The sequence below is a fragment of the Columba livia genome, unplaced genomic scaffold (genome assembly GCF_036013475.1).
Source record: "Columba livia isolate bColLiv1 breed racing homer unplaced genomic scaffold, bColLiv1.pat.W.v2 Scaffold_103, whole genome shotgun sequence".
Classification (NCBI taxonomy): domain Eukaryota; kingdom Metazoa; phylum Chordata; class Aves; order Columbiformes; family Columbidae; genus Columba; species Columba livia.
The window spans coordinates 3,934,821-3,941,532 of NW_027043008.1; positions in this window are offsets into that span (position 1 = coordinate 3,934,821).

Genomic DNA, 6,712 nt, shown 5'->3' on the forward strand with positions numbered 1-6,712 from the left:
GTTTCTAGCACATTCGTCTTCAGACTAGGAGGAAAGCCATAAGACCGTATGGATTAGGCCCAAGCAAAAACCCCAGCTACTTGAGACACTTAGACTAAGCCTAAAATACCAAGATCTCTCCATAAGGATGGTTTTTATACTGTACTTCCACAATCTGCTGGCAGTACAAAACAATAAGGTGCAGATCTCCTTAGGCTGAGTCATGGTGCTTTGGGGCAGGGACCATGCATATCATGGGAATATTTCACAGTTTCTGCTCTGTTTTCAGTGTATGACACCAAAACACCCACCTGATGACATCCTTTCAAGAGCAAAGGCAGCAATTTGCAGAATTCCGCTTCTTAGGGGAAGTGAGAAATTGCTGAACTGACACCAAGTCCTGCAGTGTCCCTGTCACCTGCAGAGCCACCGCATCCTCGCCACGGTAGCGGGCATTGTGACAAAGGTTCCATGTCAGCTGGGTGTGGCAGCCAGGCGGCCCTAGGGGATGGGGAGCCTGTCAGCCCCGGGCCTGTCACTGCCTGGTGTCCCTGCTGCCACCAGCCAGGCCTCTGAAAACTTGTCAAACCATGCCCAGACTTGGGGCCAGTTTGGCCCAAAGTCTGCAAGAGACAAGTCGGGAAGACAGATATGGGACAGAGGGAGAAAGCGAAGGGAGCAGGAGAAAGGGAAGGAAGAATAAAAAGTAGTGTTGGGCTGCAGGAGTGAGATGGAGGAATTGCAAGAAAAGAGGCAGGAAGCAGGAGAGTGAGAGAAAAGGAAAGAAGAGACATGCAGCCAGACGAGGGGTTAGTGAGAGAGGATGGGACAGAGAACAGGATGAGAAGGACATAAGGCAAGGCTAGGACAGGCAAGGACAGGCAAGGCAAGGTTAGGCTGCAGGACATGTTTTTGCTTTATAGTTTCTAGCACATTCGTCTTCAGACTAGGAGGAAAGCCATAAGACCGTATGGATTAGGCCCAAGCAAAAACCCCAGCTACTTGAGACACTTAGACTAAGCCTAAAATACCAAGATCTCTCCATAAGGATGGTTTTTATACTGTACTTCCACAATCTGCTGGCAGTACAAAACAATAAGCTGCAGATCTCCTTAGGCTGAGTCATGGTGCTTTGGGGCAGGGACCATGCATATCATGGGAATATTTCACAGTTTCTGCTCTGTTTTCAGTGTATGACACCAAAACACCCACCTGATGACATCCTTTCAAGAGCAAAGGCAGCAATTTGCAGAATTCCGCTTCTTAGGGGAAGTGAGAAATTGCTGAGCTGACACCAAGTCCTGCAGTGTCCCTGTCACCTGCAGAGCCACCGCATCCTCGCCACGGTAGCGGGCATTGTGACAAAGGTTCTATGTCAGCTGGGTGTGGCAGCCAGGCGCCCCCTAGGGGATGGGGAGCCTGTCAGCCCCGGGCCTGTCACTGCCTGGTGTCCCTGCTGCCACCAGCCAGGCCTCTGAAAACTTGTCAAACCATGCCCAGACTTGGGGCCAGTTTGGCCCAAAGTCTGCAAGAGACAAGTCGGGAAGAAAGATATGGGACAGAGGGAGAAAGCGAAGGGAGCAGGAGAAAGGGAAGGAAGAATAAAAAGTAGTGTTGGGCTGCAGGAGTGAGATGGAGGAATTGCAAGAAAAGAGGCAGGAAGCAGGAGAGTGAGAGAAAAGGAAAGAAGAGACATGCAGCCAGACGAGGGGTTAGTGAGAGAGGATGGGACAGAGAACAGGATGAGAAGGACATAAGGCAAGGCTAGGACAGGCAAGGACAGGCAAGGCAAGGCTAGGCTGCAGGACATGTTTTTGCTTTATAGTTTCTAGCACATTGGTCTTCAGACTAGGAGGAAAGCCATAAGACCGTATGGATTAGGCCCAAGCAAAAACCCCAGCTACTTGATACACTTAGACTAAGCCTAAAATACCAAGATCTCTCCATAAGGATGGTTTTTATACTGTACTTCCACAATCTGCTGGCAGTACAAAAAAATAAACTGCAGATCTCCTTAGGCTGAGTCATGGTGCTTTGGGGCAGGGACCATGCATATCATGGGAATATTTCACAGTTTCTGCTCTGTTTTCAGTGTATGACACCAAAACACCCACCTGATGACATCCTTTCAAGAGCAAAGGCAGCAATTTGCAGAATTCCGCTTCTTAGGGGAAGTGAGAAATTGCTGAGCTGACACCAAGTCCTGCAGTGTCCCCGTCACCTGCAGAGCCACCGCATCCTCGCCACGGTAGCGGGCATTGTGACAAAGGTTCTATGTCAGCTGGGTGTGGCAGCCAGGCGCCCCCTAGGGGATGGGGAGCCTGTCAGCCCCGGGCCTGTCACTGCCTGGTGTCCCTGCTGCCACCAGCCAGGCCTCTGAAAACTTGTCAAACCATGCCCAGACTTGGGGCCAGTTTGGCCCAAAGTCTGCAAGAGACAAGTCGGGAAGAAAGATATGGGACAGAGGGAGAAAGCGAAGGGAGCAGGAGAAAGGGAAGGAAGAATAAAAAGTAGTGTTGGGCTGCAGGAGTGAGATGGAGGAATTGCAAGAAAAGAGGCAGGAAGCAGGAGAGTGAGAGAAAAGGAAAGAAGAGACATGCAGCCAGACGAGGGGTTAGTGAGAGAGGATGGGACAGAGAACAGGATGAGAAGGACATAAGGCAAGGCTAGGACAGGCAAGGACAGGCAAGGCAAGGCTAGGCTGCAGGACATGTTTTTGCTTTATAGTTTCTAGCACATTCGTCTTCAGACTAGGAGGAAAGCCATAAGACCGTATGGATTAGGCCCAAGCAAAAACCCCAGCTACTTGAGACACTTAGACTAAGCCTAAAATACCAAGATCTCTCCATAAGGATGGTTTTTATACTGTACTTCCACAATCTGCTGGCAGTACAAAAAAATAAACTGCAGATCTCCTTAGGCTGAGTCATGGTGCTTTGGGGCAGGGACCATGCATATCATGGGAATATTTCACAGTTTCTGCTCTGTTTTCAGTGTATGACACCAAAACACCCACCTGATGACATCCTTTCAAGAGCAAAGGCAGCAATTTGCAGAATTCCGCTTCTTAGGGGAAGTGAGAAATTGCTGAGCTGACACCAAGTCCTGCAGTGTCCCCGTCACCTGCAGAGCCACCGCATCCTCGCCACGGTAGCGGGCATTGTGACAAAGGTTCTATGTCAGCTGGGTGTGGCAGCCAGGCGCCCCCTAGGGGATGGGGAGCCTGTCAGCCCCGGGCCTGTCACTGCCTGGTGTCCCTGCTGCCACCAGCCAGGCCTCTGAAAACTTGTCAAACCATGCCCAGACTTGGGGCCAGTTTGGCCCAAAGTCTGCAAGAGACAAGTCGGGAAGAAAGATATGGGACAGAGGGAGAAAGCGAAGGGAGCAGGAGAAAGGGAAGGAAGAATAAAAAGTAGTGTTGGGCTGCAGGAGTGAGATGGAGGAATTGCAAGAAAAGAGGCAGGAAGCAGGAGAGTGAGAGAAAAGGAAAGAAGAGACATGCAGCCAGACGAGGGGTTAGTGAGAGAGGATGGGACAGAGAAAAGTATGAGAAGGACATAAGGCAAGGCTAGGACAGGCAAGGACAGGCAAGGCAAGGCTAGGCTGCAGGACATGTTTTTGCTTTATAGTTTCTAGCACATTGGTCTTCAGATTAGGAGGAAAGCCATAAGACCGTATGGATTAGGCCCAAGCAAAAACCCCAGCTACTTGAGACACTTAGACTAAGCCTAAAATACCAAGATCTCTCCATAAGGATGGTTTTTATACTGTACTTCCACAATCTGCTGGCAGTACAAAAAAATAAGCTGCAGATCTCCTTAGGCTGAGTCATGGTGCTTTGGGGCAGGGACCATGCATATCATGGGAATATTTCACAGTTTCTGCTCTGTTTTCAGTGTATGACACCAAAACACCCACCTGATGACATCCTTTCAAGAGCAAAGGCAGCAATTTGCAGAATTCCGCTTCTTAGGGGAAGTGAGAAATTGCTGAGCTGACACCAAGTCCTGCAGTGTCCCCGTCACCTGCAGAGCCACCGCATCCTCGCCACGGTAGCGGGCATTGTGACAAAGGTTCTATGTCAGCTGGGTGTGGCAGCCAGGCGCCCCCTAGGGGATGGGGAGCCTGTCAGCCCCGGGCCTGTCACTGCCTGGTGTCCCTGCTGCCACCAGCCAGGCCTCTGAAAACTTGTCAAACCATGCCCAGACTTGGGGCCAGTTTGGCCCAAAGTCTGCAAGAGACAAGTCGGGAAGACAGATATGGGACAGAGGGAGAAAGCCAAGGGAGCAGGAGAAAGGGAAGGAAGAATAAAAAGTAGTGTTGGGCTGCAGGAGTGAGATGGAGGAATTGCAAGAAAAGAGGCAGGAAGCAGGAGAGTGAGAGAAAAGGAAAGAAGAGACATGCAGCCAGACGAGGGGTTAGTGGGAGAGGATGGGACAGAGAACAGGATGAGAAGGACATAAGGCAAGGCTAGGACAGGCAAGGACAGGCAAGGCAAGGCTAGGCTGCAGGACATGTTTTTGCTTTATAGTTTCTAGCACATTCGTCTTCAGACTAGGAGGAAAGCCATAAGACCGTATGGATTAGGCCCAAGCAAAAACCCCAGCTACTTGAGACACTTAGACTAAGCCTAAAATACCAAGATCTCTCCATAAGGATGGTTTTTATACTGTACTTCCACAATCTGCTGGCAGTACAAAACAATAAGCTGCAGATCTTCTTAGGCTGAGTCATGGTGCTTTGGGGCAGGGACCATGCATATCATGGGAATATTTCACAGTTTCTGCTCTGTTTTCAGTGTATGACACCAAAACACCCACCTGATGACATCCTTTCAAGAGCAAAGGCAGCAATTTGCAGAATTCCGCTTCTTAGGGGAAGTGAGAAATTGCTGAGCTGACACCAAGTCCTGCAGTGTCCCTGTCACCTGCAGAGCCACCGCATCCTCGCCACGGTAGCGGGCATTGTGACAAAGGTTCTATGTCAGCTGGGTGTGGCAGCCAGGCGCCCCCTAGGGGATGGGGAGCCTGTCAGCCCCGGGCCTGTCACTGCCTGGTGTCCCTGCTGCCACCAGCCAGGCCTCTGAAAACTTGTCAAACCATGCCCAGACTTGGGGCCAGTTTGGCCCAAAGTCTGCAAGAGACAAGTCGGGAAGACAGATATGGGACAGAGGGAGAAAGCGAAGGGAGCAGGAGAAAGGGAAGGAAGAATAAAAAGTAGTGTTGGGCTGCAGGAGTGAGATGGAGGAATTGCAAGAAAAGAGGCAGGAAGCAGGAGAGTGAGAGAAAAGGAAAGAAGAGACATGCAGCCAGACGAGGGGTTAGTGAGAGAGGATGGGACAGAGAACAGGATGAGAAGGACATAAGGCAAGGCTAGGACAGGCAAGGACAGGCAAGGCAAGGCTAGGCTGCAGGACATGTTTTTGCTTTATAGTTTCTAGCACATTCGTCTTCAGACTAGGAGGAAAGCCATAAGACCGTATGGATTAGGCCCAAGCAAAAACCCCAGCTACCTGAGACACTTAGACTAAGCCTAAAATACCAAGATCTCTCCATAAGGATGGTTTTTATACTGTACTTCCACAATCTGCTGGCAGTACAAAACAATAAGCTGCAGATCTCCTTAGGCTGAGTCATGGTGCTTTGGGGCAGGGACCATGCATATCATGGGAATATTTCACAGTTTCTGCTCTGTTTTCAGTGTATGACACCAAAACACCCACCTGATGACATCCTTTCAAGAGCAAAGGCAGCAATTTGCAGAATTCCGCTTCTTAGGGGAAGTGAGAAATTGCTGAGCTGACACCAAGTCCTGCAGTGTCCCTGTCACCTGCAGAGCCACCGCATCCTCGCCACGGTAGCGGGCATTGTGACAAAGGTTCTATGTCAGCTGGGTGTGGCAGCCAGGCGCCCCCTAGGGGATGGGGAGCCTGTCAGCCCCGGGCCTGTCACTGCCTGGTGTCCCTGCTGCCACCAGCCAGGCCTCTGAAAACTTGTCAAACCATGCCCAGACTTGGGGCCAGTTTGGCCCAAAGTCTGCAAGAGACAAGTCGGGAAGACAGATATGGGACAGAGGGAGAAAGCGAAGGGAGCAGGAGAAAGGGAAGGAAGAATAAAAAGTAGTGTTGGGCTGCAGGAGTGAGATGGAGGAATTGCAAGAAAAGAGGCAGGAAGCAGGAGAGTGAGAGAAAAGGAAAGAAGAGACATGCAGCCAGACGAGGGGTTAGTGAGAGAGGATGGGACAGAGAACAGGATGAGAAGGACATAAGGCAAGGCTAGGACAGGCAAGGACAGGCAAGGCAAGGCTAGGCTGCAGGACATGTTTTTGCTTTACAGTTTCTAGCACATTCGTCTTCAGACTCGGAGGAAAGCCATAAGACCGTATGGATTAGGCCCAAGCAAAAACCCCAGCTACTTGAGACACTTAGACTAAGCCTAAAATACCAAGATCTCTCCATAAGGATGGTTTTTATACTGTACTTCCACAATCTGCTGGCAGTACAAAAAAATAAGCTGCAGATCTCCTTAGGCTGAGTCATGGTGCTTTGGGGCAGGGACCATGCATATCATGGGAATATTTCACAGTTTCTGCTCTGTTTTCAGTGTATGACACCAAAACACCCACCTGATGACATCCTTTCAAGAGCAAAGGCAGCAATTTGCAGAATTCCGCTTCTTAGGGGAAGTGAGAAATTGCTGAGCTGACACCAAGTCCTGCAGTGTCCCTGTCACCT